The sequence below is a fragment of the Solanum lycopersicum genome, chromosome 10 (assembly GCF_036512215.1).
Source record: "Solanum lycopersicum chromosome 10, SLM_r2.1".
Taxonomy (NCBI): domain Eukaryota; kingdom Viridiplantae; phylum Streptophyta; class Magnoliopsida; order Solanales; family Solanaceae; genus Solanum; species Solanum lycopersicum.
The window spans coordinates 32167815-32182135 of record NC_090809.1 but is presented as its reverse complement, the minus strand read 5'-3'; the positions used below and the strand labels follow the sequence as shown (position 1 = coordinate 32182135).

At 32.8% G+C, this 14321-nt stretch overlaps 1 long non-coding RNA gene across 1 annotated transcript; it reads left to right on the top strand.

The window, feature by feature from the left end:
- Positions 1–8292: 8292 nt before the first annotated feature.
- LOC109121322 (uncharacterized) lies at positions 8293–14107 on the top strand. The gene is made up of 2 exons (XR_002028722.3): positions 8293–9409; positions 13853–14107. It is a non-coding gene; the product is annotated as an uncharacterized lncRNA (long non-coding RNA).
- Positions 14108–14321: the final 214 nt, after the last annotated feature.

Sequence of the window (14321 nt, the reverse complement as noted above, 5' to 3'; positions counted from 1 at the left end):
ACATAATAGATTAATCCCAGACATTCGTATGAGGAAGAAATTTAACTAAATAATTCAGGTATAAATGAAAACTATACAATACACAACGAATATCATCTTCATCGTCGTTTTCCAAAGGCCACTCATTCCTGCGGTCTATTTGATGGGGTTGATGCGTAGTGCAACAAATGGGTCTCTGTCCCAACATATTACGTTCTGGCATCCATATTTGATTTAAATGTATTACAAATGGTGTTGACATCTTCTCACTATTATTGCCACATTTTTTTTATGTTGGTAATGAACATCAAGCCTTATCTCGTGGATTCACCGCCTTCAAAGATTGAAACTAAGGCTAGCACATAATCTACACAATAGTGGCCACTTTTTACTATTTTTTTAACCATTCCCAATTTAGTTGGATCATTACAATTGAAAAAATTGAACTGTAAAAGAAAGAACACATTAAGACTACAAAATTATATTGATGAAAATGTGAAAAAAAATTTAAATTACCACGTCTTTTGTATAATTCTTCTAAGTTCTCCGATGTTATGCAAATTTCATGAAAGAGATGGCTTGTTGATTCATCTTCCATTTATGTTCAAATGGAAAGCTGGCCAATCTTACCTTCTGATATATAGAGCATTCATTAACGACTTCATTGAGGAACCTGGAACTTAATTTAACACACAATAAATCTTGCAGGGAGTAGGAACCAACCCTTTCAACGGTGAGAATCATTAGTTTAATTGGAAGGGATTCAATGATGTTTTTCCTAGTCGAAACTATTTTTGAGAATCAAGACAAAGAGAACACAACTTTAGACATATCCCTCCCTTATGTTGTGTTCTTATAAAATTCCAACAAATTTAAAAAGTTGCAAGAGATGAAACCATGTATTTTTTTTAAAAAAAAAACGTAAAAATTGATGAGTCGCATAATTGATGTTTTTTTCTTTAAAGTCATTCCAATAAAAGTAATGATATCATCACATTACAAAAAAATATTTTTAAAAATATGTTGATAAAAATTCATTTTTTTTGTACTTGATAGACATAATTCACATATGTTTGCACATAGTATTTGTGAATGTGGTGTCATTTATGGATTTAAGTGGTTTATGTGGAAGGAGATGCAATGTTGAGAACTAATGATATGGCATAGTTATAACTTGTTAGTAGTTGTTATGGTTGAATAGAGTTCAACATTCAAACATAAAATGTCTTATAACAATGCAGAATGGTAGCATGATCTTATGATATAGTCTTGAAAAATCTTAGAGAATGTGGTATATAGTGAGAAAGATGAATGTTGCCTTTGTATATGTGAAATGCTTCAAAATTGTCCTTCTGTTGATTGGAACGTTTTGTTTAGGCTTGCTCCTAAGGAGGGGAGATTGTGTGTTGAGCCTTGTAAGGTGATTGTGAGGTATGATAGTTAATGGTAGAAACCTTACCACTAGTAAATGATTTCCTCTATGAACCTATCCTTAGAGTGGTAAAAAAGGAAAAAGGAGTTTTACTCCATAAGTTAGAAATATTATTACCTTATGGTTATTTATGAATGTATAATATGTAATCCCGTAGATATTCATGAGAAAGAGAGAATTGAGGTTGACCTACTTTGAAGTGGTTAGTTGTCTTTTAAGCTTGAATTTGAGTATGGTCAATTAAGGAAGTTAGATTTTACCTAGGCATGGTTGGTTTGAATGTTCCTCTCAAAAGTGATGACCCTTGTAGGTTTGTCTTGACCTGCCTTTATTTTGGTGCTTAAGGCATGATGTGCTTAGGATTACCCCAAGTGGGGGATAATGTGCATATATGGTATGATTTTTAGGGCCCTTGTTGTCCCTACATTGAGTTCCCTTGAACTTCTCTAGGTTGAATATAACATTGTAGTGATGGTAAGAAAGGTGTTCATAATCTTAGATTTTAAGAGAGGGATGATGTACTTAGTTAATAAGGTTGGTAAGTTATGATTCGCCTGGAGTTGAGAGGAGCTTCTATTAAATGGGATTATCCTAACTTGGTGAGGATGACTTGAGTAGTAAGGTTTTAGATATCCTTATCAATTTCCTTCTATTCTTACTCAAGTTTGAAACCAAAGAGTTCCTAAGTAGCTTTTGCATGATAGACGTTTTGCAAGAAATGATAAGTATCATGTTTTACATATGTCATGCATATATTAAATAATAGTATGTTATACATATTATCGAAGGTCATTATTGCATGAAAAAGGAAATTTTATTAAATTTGCATGTCTCTCATGTTGTTGTGCATCCTTATATGATAAAATTTTAATTTAATTTCATGAGATAGCTTAGTGAGTATGCTTTATTTCACATTAATGTATGAGTATGATATTTGGGGAAAATATAATAGGCTCTCTCTTAAAGAGTGATGGTTTGTGTAGCCTATGTTTATTTGTTTGCCTATAAATCGTGATAAATTTTCATTAATGATGCATGCTTATGAAATCTAGTGATGTGCTAGAAATAGAAAGATGTGAATCACTTCTAAAGTTATGATATGCTTAGTGTGACCAACGATGTTGATTTCATTAGGAAGGAAGTAGAAGCATAATGTGGTTTCCAAAAAAATAAATCCTCCATAATATGACATAACCTCTATGCATTGCTTTTAGGTGAACTCTATGGTGCCATGTCTATATCTTGTGAATAGGAGAAGGTACTTCCTCTTTGAACAAAACTAAGCATGTTAATGTCATATATGACCTTTATTTTATTATGTATAGGGTATAAGATTGTAGTTATTATATCGTATTCATGATTCTTGTGCAACTAGATGAAGTGTTCAAATATTCTCATGAGTGGAAGTGTGGATTATGCCCAAGTGTTATATTTGAATCCATATTATGTTTAGCCTTGTAATTGAAAAATAAATGAATATGCCTAAAGTTGGAGAACATAGTTCCTCCAAGTGGCAATGAATATGAAGAAGTATGTATGCATGAATTGAGTTACAGAGGTAGTCCATGCTTGATTATGTTGCTTTAAATGCATGCTAGAATTAAGTTTGTGTTCCTTGTATATTTGGTTCATTGAATTTTTCGCGATAAAATTGTGAAGTTTATGGAAGTCATTGAGCCCTTGAAAGTGTTTAAATTGTTTTAGTGTCATTCGAGGATGAATGTTATTCTATGTGGGGGAGTTGACACGTCCTCAAAACAAGCTATGGTAGCTAGAGCCTCACAAGAGCATAAATGGTTAATAAGATATTAATTAAGTGTTTTATAGCTTGTATACTTTATTTGAAGTCATTTGGAAGTCAAACGTCCAATAACGTACAAGACCTTCGACTGTTGGTCTTTTGATGTGCTAGTGAGTCCTTGTATATTTGGCTTAATTTTATATGTTTTTGGAGTTTAGAAGAACTTTGGTTGACCCTATTACCTTAATATGACATGTTAAGGGTATAAATGTTTGGGTATGACTCCCCGGGGACCACCCGAAGGCCCCCAAGGAGGACTAAAACCGTGGCGACAAGAGGCTGCCCAAGGCAGCGTGCCGGAGAAATAAAGAGACCTTTGCCTCGCGACGCACACCTAGCATGCACCTAACTGCATCAAAAATTAATTGGGGATGAATTTGGGGGCTGCTCCGCGACGCACAGTCCACTCCTAGATCCGGTTATGTCATTTTTATGTCAATTGTGACATGTTTAAGAGCCCCAAATCGTGTGGGAGTGTTTTGGTAACTTAGGGACGTTTTATTAACTTTTATTAGGACCTTTTTAAATATATTCCCAAGCTAAAACTCCAACACTCATTAAGAAATAAAATTCACAAAGTTCTTTTCTCTTCAAATAACCCCAAAACCTCCATTTAAGACCAAGTTCGAAAAAAAACTAATGAGTTGGATTCTTGGAGCCTTCTTCTCAGATTTTGATGGGCTTTTAAATGAAAAAGGTATGGCGATCCTTCATCGATAGATAACCATTCATCTATGGATTCCTTTAAAAGATTTTCAAAACATGAATCCTAAGTCAAAAATCCTATATTGAATCAAGCCATGGGTTCATTCTAAAACTGATTTCAAAAGCATTATAATTATGAATATATGTTTATCTACTGATTTTATGATGAATTTCTATCCAATTTTATGAAGAACCCATGATTCTCCTAAATTATCAAATTAGCCAATGATGTGGGTCTTGTGATCTTGATTTTGTTGTTGATTGAATTGTGATTAGAATGTATTGAATTGATTGTTACTATAACTTTCTTTAACAATTGAATATGAATTGTTTATAAATGATCAAAGATGATTATTAGCTTCGAAATTTGGTGATTTTACATGTTTCTTCTAATTAGGTTAGAATGTATATTGAATTGTGTTGATTGTTTTGGTCCACTTATGATGAAAGTGTTTACAAATTTTGTACATGTTTATGTGTTATAATCATGGGCTTGAAGATATTAGATGCATTATAAGTTGATATTATGATTTCTATTTTAGGAGGTTTAAGGATTAAGGCTTGATTCTAATATTAGATCTACGTGAATTCATGTTTAGTGATGTTAGGTGTATAGTCTTCTACACTAGTTAATTAACCTAGATGTGGAGATGATGTTAAATGTATATGTGCGATAATCATGTTAAGGTTAGGTATGTTCTATATGGCTAATGATGAAGAATATCCTTATAACCTGACCCTTACCCATATGAACCTTATATGAATGTGTGATAAAAGTATACTAGGAGTCTTATATTCTCTAGTTGAATATGTACTTGCCTTTTATGAGGTTATGTTAGTGTATGTATTCTATAGTCCTCAATATTCTATATGTTTGTATGACTTGAGTCTTAAAGAATGTTGTACATATGTTGTGGTCTTTAGAGGGTGGCTTCCTCAATCCAGTATATGATAGCCATTATGTGATCATGTTGACCAATATGCACACACACTTCATGCATATCTATGAGTAGTATAAATAAGGGAAGGATAGTTCTCCCATGCATCATTATCTATTTATATGCATGTAAAGTACATGATTTATGAAGTTATGAGCCTGTGTTCCTAAATGTGTTTATGTGAAGGTAGATCTAACATATATGTACACACACACATGAATGTATGAATATGATATGATTATATGAAAGGACATTCTCACATAATGTTGGTTATATGGTGAATGTAGAATTCTCACCCTAGATACCTTTGAGCGATATGATATATGAGGGAGTATGTATCTTGAAGGTTAATAATTAACTAATATATGAATATGACCTCTAATCTAAATTCCATAAGAAGTGCACTTGTTATGGGAGGACTATAGACCTTATCTATAAATTGCACTAGATGAATTCAATAAGGATAGGATTGGAGACCCTTATGAACTAACGACTTGTGTTATGCACGACTTGTATGGATGCATGTTAACTGACCTTGTTATGATATGATATGAATTATGACTATGCATGTGAATTACACTTATGGCTTCTAAATGAGTTTACTTAGTATATGTTGGGGTATGGGACACCATGTGTCAATTGGACAATTAAGCTTGTGAAGGGGTGATAAGGGTGGTTAACCTATGATATGAACTAAATGAGTTATTACTAAGGTAGTAGTAGATGAAAGAGTCCTTTTATGATGACATGAAGTATGTGTCCTTATTGCTAGTTGTAAATGAATATGTGATGACTTGTTTAATATGTTATGCTTGTTGAATATATTATGACGTTAAATATGTTATGCCTAGTCTAGGGTGAATTCTTAGGTGCACTTAGTGGAACTAGTATTATGAGATGCTATCTACACATTGCACTAGTATAACTTAAGAGTTGTCTTAGGTGATGGTCCTTATGTGAGGTTGATGTCGTTGATGTGCATATGAATTGTGAGTAAATGTGGTCGTGCTATGAAGTAAATTATGAAATACTATTGTAAGCTGACCTCAAGGTGATACATTGTCCTAATTACACTTGAGGGTTACTTAAGTAAAGAAGTAAGATAAAAATATAGGTATTGTATTGTATGTATTCAATATGCTTTAAAGTATTCTAAGTGGATTTATGTGTGATTATGGGTATTATGCATGTATATATTATGTATGTGAATTATACTGATATTATATGTGCCTATGTTTATAAAGTTTATTAAAAAGACATGTTGCGTGATTTCAAATGAAATGTCCTCTTAAAAATGGATGTTTCTGCATGGTTGTTATACTTAGTGGATTGTTGTTATAATATCAATCTTCTCTTTCTTTTTGCACCAAGTGCAGGTGGTGATTTCTAGAAGATGTCTCCTAAGTGAAGAGCTTGGATAGATCTCCCAAGTTCAAGAATAAGGATCCTTATAAATCAAGGATTTCCCTATGTCAAGTTCTTATTCAAATCATATAATAGCTTAGATGTTATTTTATGTTGTGATGGGTCGTGTTTCAATTCTATTCTATTGAGGTGTGTCTTAATATGGCAAGGAGACATTATAGTCTAACAATGTATTATGATACTTTATATATATGATCTAATTGTCTAGCATATGATGTGCTATGAAAAGTTTTAAATTTTCCGCTATTTTTAAAATTATTCAATGAAACATGTGTAAGGGCTTGTCTTATACCTTTGGGAGGGTCGAAGACGATGTGTTAAGATTCGAGAATACCGTAACTTCTATGGCATACCCTCGGGTTGTAACTATGTTATTCTCAAATATCATAATTCATGGATTTGATATGGTAATAGGTTGAAGAAGATGAATATATCAATTGGTTATATTGATGTTAGCTATGTTGTTACATCATAAGTTTATGTTATTTTATGTATTAATTATGCATTGTTGTGTGATTGAAGTATGAAATTTCATGAAGGGCAAAAATGTATAGATGTTAGATCTTAATTGAACTCATCTATGAAAGATGAATACCATAGATAGTAATGATGCCATATCTATTGTTTTGTTGTGATATTGATGACATGGTTTCCTCATCCTTAACCCCTTACACTTGAATTATCTATGAAGTATGCATGCATGTTATTATATTATTATTATATGATTGATAGGTAGTTCTCACGATTAGAATGAATTGTTAAAGTGAAAGGTTTAATCACTTGCTAGTGTTTCTTAAGTGAAAGGATTGTTCTGACTTGTGAATACCTTTTAGCTATTATGGTAACATATTTACATATGAGTCTACTAAGTTTAAAGTGAACTAATGTGTGAGTAAAAACTATTACAAAAGTAAATAGATTCATTGCACTTAAAGGTCATGTGAAGTATGTGGGGGTCTCACATTTAGTAAGTCCAAATCTCCACATGGGTTTCCTAACGTATAGCATGTCTCGATTCCCTAAGATACGTGTTAACTCATGAGATGTAAAACCCACATATAGAAAGTAAGGATTTCTAGTAAAAATCTCTTTGTCCCTTTATTATGTGCCCATATAGAACTCTAGCTTAGTGGATCCACCTAGATAGCTATGTAGGAAAGGTTACAGCTTAGGCAAGTGTTTACCCTCTTTTATCGGGGTGGGAGTAGAACACCGGATTCCATGTGGATCATGTGGTCTGTTTTAGTCATTGAAACCTTCCTATAATGTAAAAGTAAATGGATGAAATGTATGAGCTCGTACTAGTTTTTTATTAAAAAGCTCTACACAGTGAAAGGGAGGTATGCAACTTCTCTTACACATTGCACTTGTTGGATCCTAAGAAAAGGTCGTAGTAGGTGTTCTCTTCAGACTCTGGTTGTTATGACTTATTTATGGTAATCTATGTATTATTTTTTGAATATGGAAAGTTATGATGAAATATGATATTTTGAATGTACGTATAAAATGGGTTGTTCAAGGTGATACTTAGCTTTGATAAGGTTATGGGATTTTATCCTTTCCATTGCACTAGTGTTGCTTGAGTTGTACACATGTTTGGATGTTGTTATGTTGGGTTGGCTTATTATATTTAATTTATGTGCATGTTGGGATTAATTGATAAATAAACATGTTCGTAACTAAAATAACATTCAACGCATTTTTCAATAGGTGGTATTCATAGTAAGCATACTAAGTACGTGTGTTTTAATAACCTATATATTCATCGTTTTTTGAAAAAAAATGTAGGTTTTTCCCAATGAGGTGATTCGAGGCCATTTTTCAAGATACTTGGACTTGTTTCCTCAAAGTTTGTGACGCGTCATGTCCTAGGACACTACACCAAAGATTCTATCTTTAGTTCCTTTGTCTATTGTGCGAATATGTTGTATTTCCTATTCTAGACTTTCTATTTGATGTATGGTCTAATCTAAATTTTTAAATTCTTATGTCTAGATTCTATTGTGAGACAAGTATAGATTTTACTCTCATTTATGAACTATGTAGATATTCCAAAGTAAAAAATTTTAAATTTTCCACTATTGTTCTATAATAGGTGCATTGATGAATCCTGATTGCTTTTATAAGACCTCCGAGAGGTCGAGTACACATGTTTAGAATTGGTGGTGCTCTCGGGTATTTATAATGAGGCCACGACCTGTGGTCCTGCTTATAAAGTGTGATGGAGTGGATAGGATTTGGTGCATGAAAGATCCCTCGCACCAGACATTTCTTGTCATGACCCTCAAAATGATCTAGGATAAACTAGAGACTCACATGAATTTTGTCAGTTAATAACTTGTGAATAAGGTGTATTACAACTCGTAATAATTGGTTTAATAGGATTAGGTCAAATGTTCATGGACGACCAAGATGTCCGGAAACTAGTCATTTGTGTTCTAGTTTTTTCTTATATATTTGACTTGTTTTTATGTGTTATTTGGAGTCTCAAAAAATTAAAGGTTACCCTAGTGTCATAATAAACATGTTAAGGTAAAACATATTTGGGTATGATTCCTTGAGGACCACCTTAAGGGTCCTAGAAGATGACCCAAAGCGTTGCCAAGATGTTTCCAAGGCACCGTGCATAATTTAGATCTGGAGTCCACTCCGCATCACGCGCCTATCACTCAACGTTCCTCAGAGTCGCGATTGAGTTACAAGGTTCATTGCCTCAAATAATTCGTGAAGTAAAATTTAGAGTTTCCTCCAAAACGAGCAGCCATGTCCCAGATTCAGTTATGTCGTTTTAAAGTCAAGTTTGACATGTCAAAATGTCCATATAATTATGGGGATGTTTTCAGATTTTGCAATTTAGAAATACACGATTTTTATGTCATATTTTTCCATTTTCAAGGAAAAATGCCAATACCCAATAAGAAATCAAAAATCCAGAACTATTTTCTCTTCCAATATTATCTCAAACCTCCATTGGAGGCCGAACTCAAGCTCAATCTTGAAGATAAATTTTCAATGGATTTCATCTCCTAATTTTCTGGGCTTTTCTTCTATGAAGTTATGTTAACCCTTGATACTTAGTTACATTGCTTCTAAGGAGCTCAATCACAGGTTTTCTAATGTGTTTCTAAGGTGAAAATTCCTATATTTCTGTCTAGCTATGGGTTCATCGTCAAACGATTTTCTAAGTCACTCTAATGATTAATAAATGTTTAATTACTATTATATGATGATTTTCAATGAAATTTCTTGAATAACCTATGATCTCTTTAGTTTATCAATTTATGATATAATGTGGCTGTTGTGATGTTAATTAGATGATGATTTAGTAGTTATTAGATAATACTGTATTGTTTAATTGTATTTCTATGCATATCAATTGATTAGGAATTTTGATAATCGTTTTATGGTTATCATATCTTTGAGAATTTTTCAGTTGACCTAAATTTTTAATATAGTCTTGTAATTATTGTTATATTCTACGGTGAACTTATGATGACGATGTTTACATTATTTTCTATTTATGAATGTTGTGATCATGGACTTGAAGTCAATAGATTTAATGTGGATTGTAGTGATGATGATCACACGTGTGAAGGTCTTATGTAGTCTTCAATTCTAGTATGATGATTTGGGTGTATTGATAAAGTTAAGTACGTGTGAATGATGTTGTTAGGGTTAGGCATGTCCTACATAATTAAGATTGAGGAATACTCTTGTAAAGTGACCCTCTACCTATGGAACCCAATATGAATGTATGACCTTATTCATGTTATGAGTCATCTATTCAAATGTTGAATATGTTCTGGTTTCCTATGATGTAACATAGAGTGTAGGTCTATCATCCCTAAATGATGTATATGTGAGTTTTTCATGACTTAAGGGATTTTGTATGTGTTGTGATCCTTTTAAGCATTGTTTACTCCATATTAATGTTGGTGTTATTAGGTGATCATAATGACCAATATGTATGCACACACATCTCATGCATAAATAAAATTGTAATATGATCATGATGTCAATTGAATAGATGAAAGGAATAAGATGCATGTTAACTAGGATTATTTGAGAGGTGCACTAGTGTAGCTAAGGGAATTGTACCTTACCTACGTGAACCTTGAGGGAATAATTCCTAGGGTGCTTTATGTATATATTTAAGTCTAAATTCATGATTTGGCTATGGAAATTATGTACAGGAGATGATAATAAGTGTATGATTATGAGGGACTGTGTATATTATTAATATTATGATGATGTAAAGTATATGACTAGTGAAGTATGATCAAGCGGTGTCTCAATGTGTTTATGTAAAAGGTTTCCACATATATGTACACATACACACATGAATGTATGAATTAAGCATGTTAATGATAATCTAGTAATAGGAGTCTAATGGATGGTTTCCTTAATTGCAGTCTATACTAGAATTTGTTAAGATTCTGTTAAAAGATATTCTCACATGAAGTATGTTTTGATGAAAGTAGATTCTTGTCATTATCCTATGACCTATATATATGTTATATAACGAGCTAGTCTCCTAAGTCTATCTTATACTATAATGTTTAAAAATGACATTGTTCTGATGAGGTTGATACTCCAATGTTAATTAACATTAAAACGATTTATAGTAGAAACATCTTAGTTCTTTAAAAATGTGACCCCAAAGGAACATATCAATTTGGTCAACCTAGACTCTATGATTATGTTAATGTCTTACCTTTGCAAGTATGGTGCCCTCTTTTCAGTCTGAGTGGTTTACACCGGATTCCATGTGTAACTCCTCTAAAAATGATCTAGTTGAAACTAGAGCCTAACATGTGTGTAATGATTTTTACTGTCCTAAAATTAATAATAATAGGTTTTATAGATAGTACGTAAAGTTTGGAAGAATTTAGAGGTCAAACATTCAAGGCGGTCGGAAACTAGTTGAAGTTAAACTAGTGTCTAATTGTGTTTTGTAGTGAAGTTTTTTGAGATGGTTTGAAGGTGAAATTGAGTATCGATGGTTCCTACACATATCTTTCTATAAAAGGGTCGAAACGTTCAAGAACGATGCCCCCTGGAAAAGCCTAAGGGTCCCCAAACAGGACCCAAACATGGGAATGTAAATGCAGCGCAAGCAAAGATTTGGCAGTGGTTGCGCGTCTTGCAGCTGCTACTGAGTGAGTGAAATTATTTCCCTCTGATGTGGGGATTACATGAACCATTCTGTCTCATAATTTTCTAGATCCAAGATTTGGAATTACCACCGCGACGCGCATTAAACTCCCAAATTTGGTTTCGTTGTTTTTAAGTCGAATTTGAGTTGGTTAAGTTGTTTAATAAGTGAAGGGTTATTTTGGGTAAGTATGGGATAATTTATTGATGGTTATTGAGTCATTTTATACCCCTAAACTCACCAATCAAAGCTAAACCCTCAACTCAAAACTAAATTTCTCCATTCTTCTCTCCAAAAACCTCCATCGATGAATGTTTGATGCTCCAAGAAAGAAGACTGATTTTATCATGTTTTCTCCACCAATTTTCTGGGATCAATATATAGTTCTTTATCATTAAAATCTCTTTCTTCAAGGAGTCAATTCCAATGATTTTCATAGATGATCAACAACATTAATTGTACAATTTCAAAATCTATCCATGGGTTCTTGCATTAATTGTTTTAGAACTTTGTAATATGATTAAATTGATGTTAATTTGATGATCTTAATCTAAAAACTCTATGAACCCATGCAAACCATGATATTCTAGATTTTACTACTTTATGGGTAAATTTATTATGTATTAATGCTATGTTGAACAAAGTTTCTCTATATTGTGTAGTCTATTTCTTAGATGATGATAATGCTCGGTATGGTCCAGTTATGGTGTTGGTACTTATGTGCTATACTTATGACTAATGTCTCCTTGTGGACATTACTTTATGAATTGTGAATGATGTGGCCTCGTCGGCATAACTTTATGTATTATGGCTTTATCATATTATAATTTTATTAGGTTTATATTATGAACGTCAAGATGACTTATGTGTTTATGTGGATTCGAAGCATGAGTGCATCTAGTTAATGATGTCTGTGCCTAGTAGACAATGTTATAGTCATTATAAGGATTACTTGATGTTTAATTATGATGTTTCTTTATAGAATATGTTATACATGTGACAACTTATGTGATGATTCTATTGAAGTGTGTTCGATGACTAGTAAGTATACTTAGTTTACCATATGTACTTCTAGAATAATGTGTTATATGAGCAGTACGTGTTTCTCTTATTTTTGTAGGCTCATGTCCTTTACTTGATACATGTACATAGTGAATATGAGTTGTTGAGTTAGTATGCTAGACCTTCTTCTTCTTGTATGTGTTATCGACATATCACCTTGAACATTGTTAAGAAAGTCCTTTATGTGGAACCTTCAACCTAATTGGAAGGTTATGATAATATTGATGTTGAAAGTCATATATCATTCTCGTGTGAATGGTGGATATAATCATTCTAAGGAAACACTAGGTGAATTCTTTGGTAGGGTGTAATGTGCTTGTGTTATAAAGTAGATATGGAGCCTCTCAATGTTCTCTTTTATTAAAATATTCTATGAGAACAAAGGCTAGCACCAAGTGAATATGGATTGAGAGCTGCTCTATTTGAATCTTGAGAATAGAGAACAAAGAAACCCTTCATATTCCTAATCATGTGCCTAAATGGGAGGTGTCAGAGTTCTACCATTGGAAAGTAGGACACCCTTTATCGGAGTAGGCTTGAATTCGGATTCCATGCTTAGCTACCATGGTCTATTTTTGTTATTACCTATTCTCAGCATGTGGGATACATTCTAGTGTCGAGTAAGTACTATGGATTTTAGGTAGTGGAATGAGACGCTAACTAGACATTGAATGATTAGGCTTTGAAGATATTAGTGTGTGAGGGACCTAGGTCTTCCAAGACCATAACCAGAATGTCCTTATGTGATGAATGTCTCATACTGAACTGATAAAGATGATGACTTAAGTTGGAAAGTAGATTAATGACTAAGTACTAAGAATAGTTTAAGGGTTGCTTATTTAAGATATGAAGTGGGCATAGGAATGGTCACTTACGTCTTATCTAGGGAAGTCTTAAGAATGTCTCTAAATAGGGAAATTATATAAAAGTAGACACTATTTGAACGTAGGTAGTTTTAAGGATTATTTACATAAGTAAGTCTTTTGATAACCTTTGAAAAGAGAATTTTCGATATGCATAAGCTATTATGTCAAGTGAGAATGATCTTATCTTAGGCAGTCTAAAGGATCTCGTAGGTGTCTGTGAAGGGATTTTATGTGTGGTCGCTTCATAACACACTTAAGTGAGACTTAGAATAACCTTTGTTAGGAGGATATCATGTCTATATATTTTGATGTATGCTTGCTGATATTTTTGATATTTGGTTCTTAAATGTGGTTCTTATAATATTAATATGATATTTTAATACAAAAGGGCATGTTGTTAATAAATGTATGGTTCTCCTGATTTTATGCTTTAATCCATACTTAATAGAAGTTTTTTTAATAATTTCATAAATTTGGTTATATTTCAAGGTGTATGTGGAAAGTTAGAAGCGTCTTGAAGGAAAGCTTGGAATCTAGTTATCATTCCAGCAAAGTAGAAGTATGTCCTCACTCGACTCGAGGGCATAACCACCTTTTGATGACTTTTAATTCAAAGTATTGTAATAGACTATGTATTTCTATATTAATATTGTATGGGTCGTGTCCCATGTATTCTCGAGTCTAAGATTGGCATATGTTCAGACTTAGTTTTTCCATAATTTTAATATGAAAGATGTTTTAAGATATTTTGTGTGAAAAGTTTTAATTACGCACTAATTTTCATACATGAATGCGATGAATGATGTGAAAGGTCTTGTACAAGACCTCTCAGAGGTCAAGTACTTTGTGGTTAGATCATATGGTCCAATGTCGGCTAAGGCAAATTTTCTCAAATGTTAAATGAAAAATTGAGGTAAGATTATCAACTCTAACGAGGAATACCTAAGGGATGTTTCTT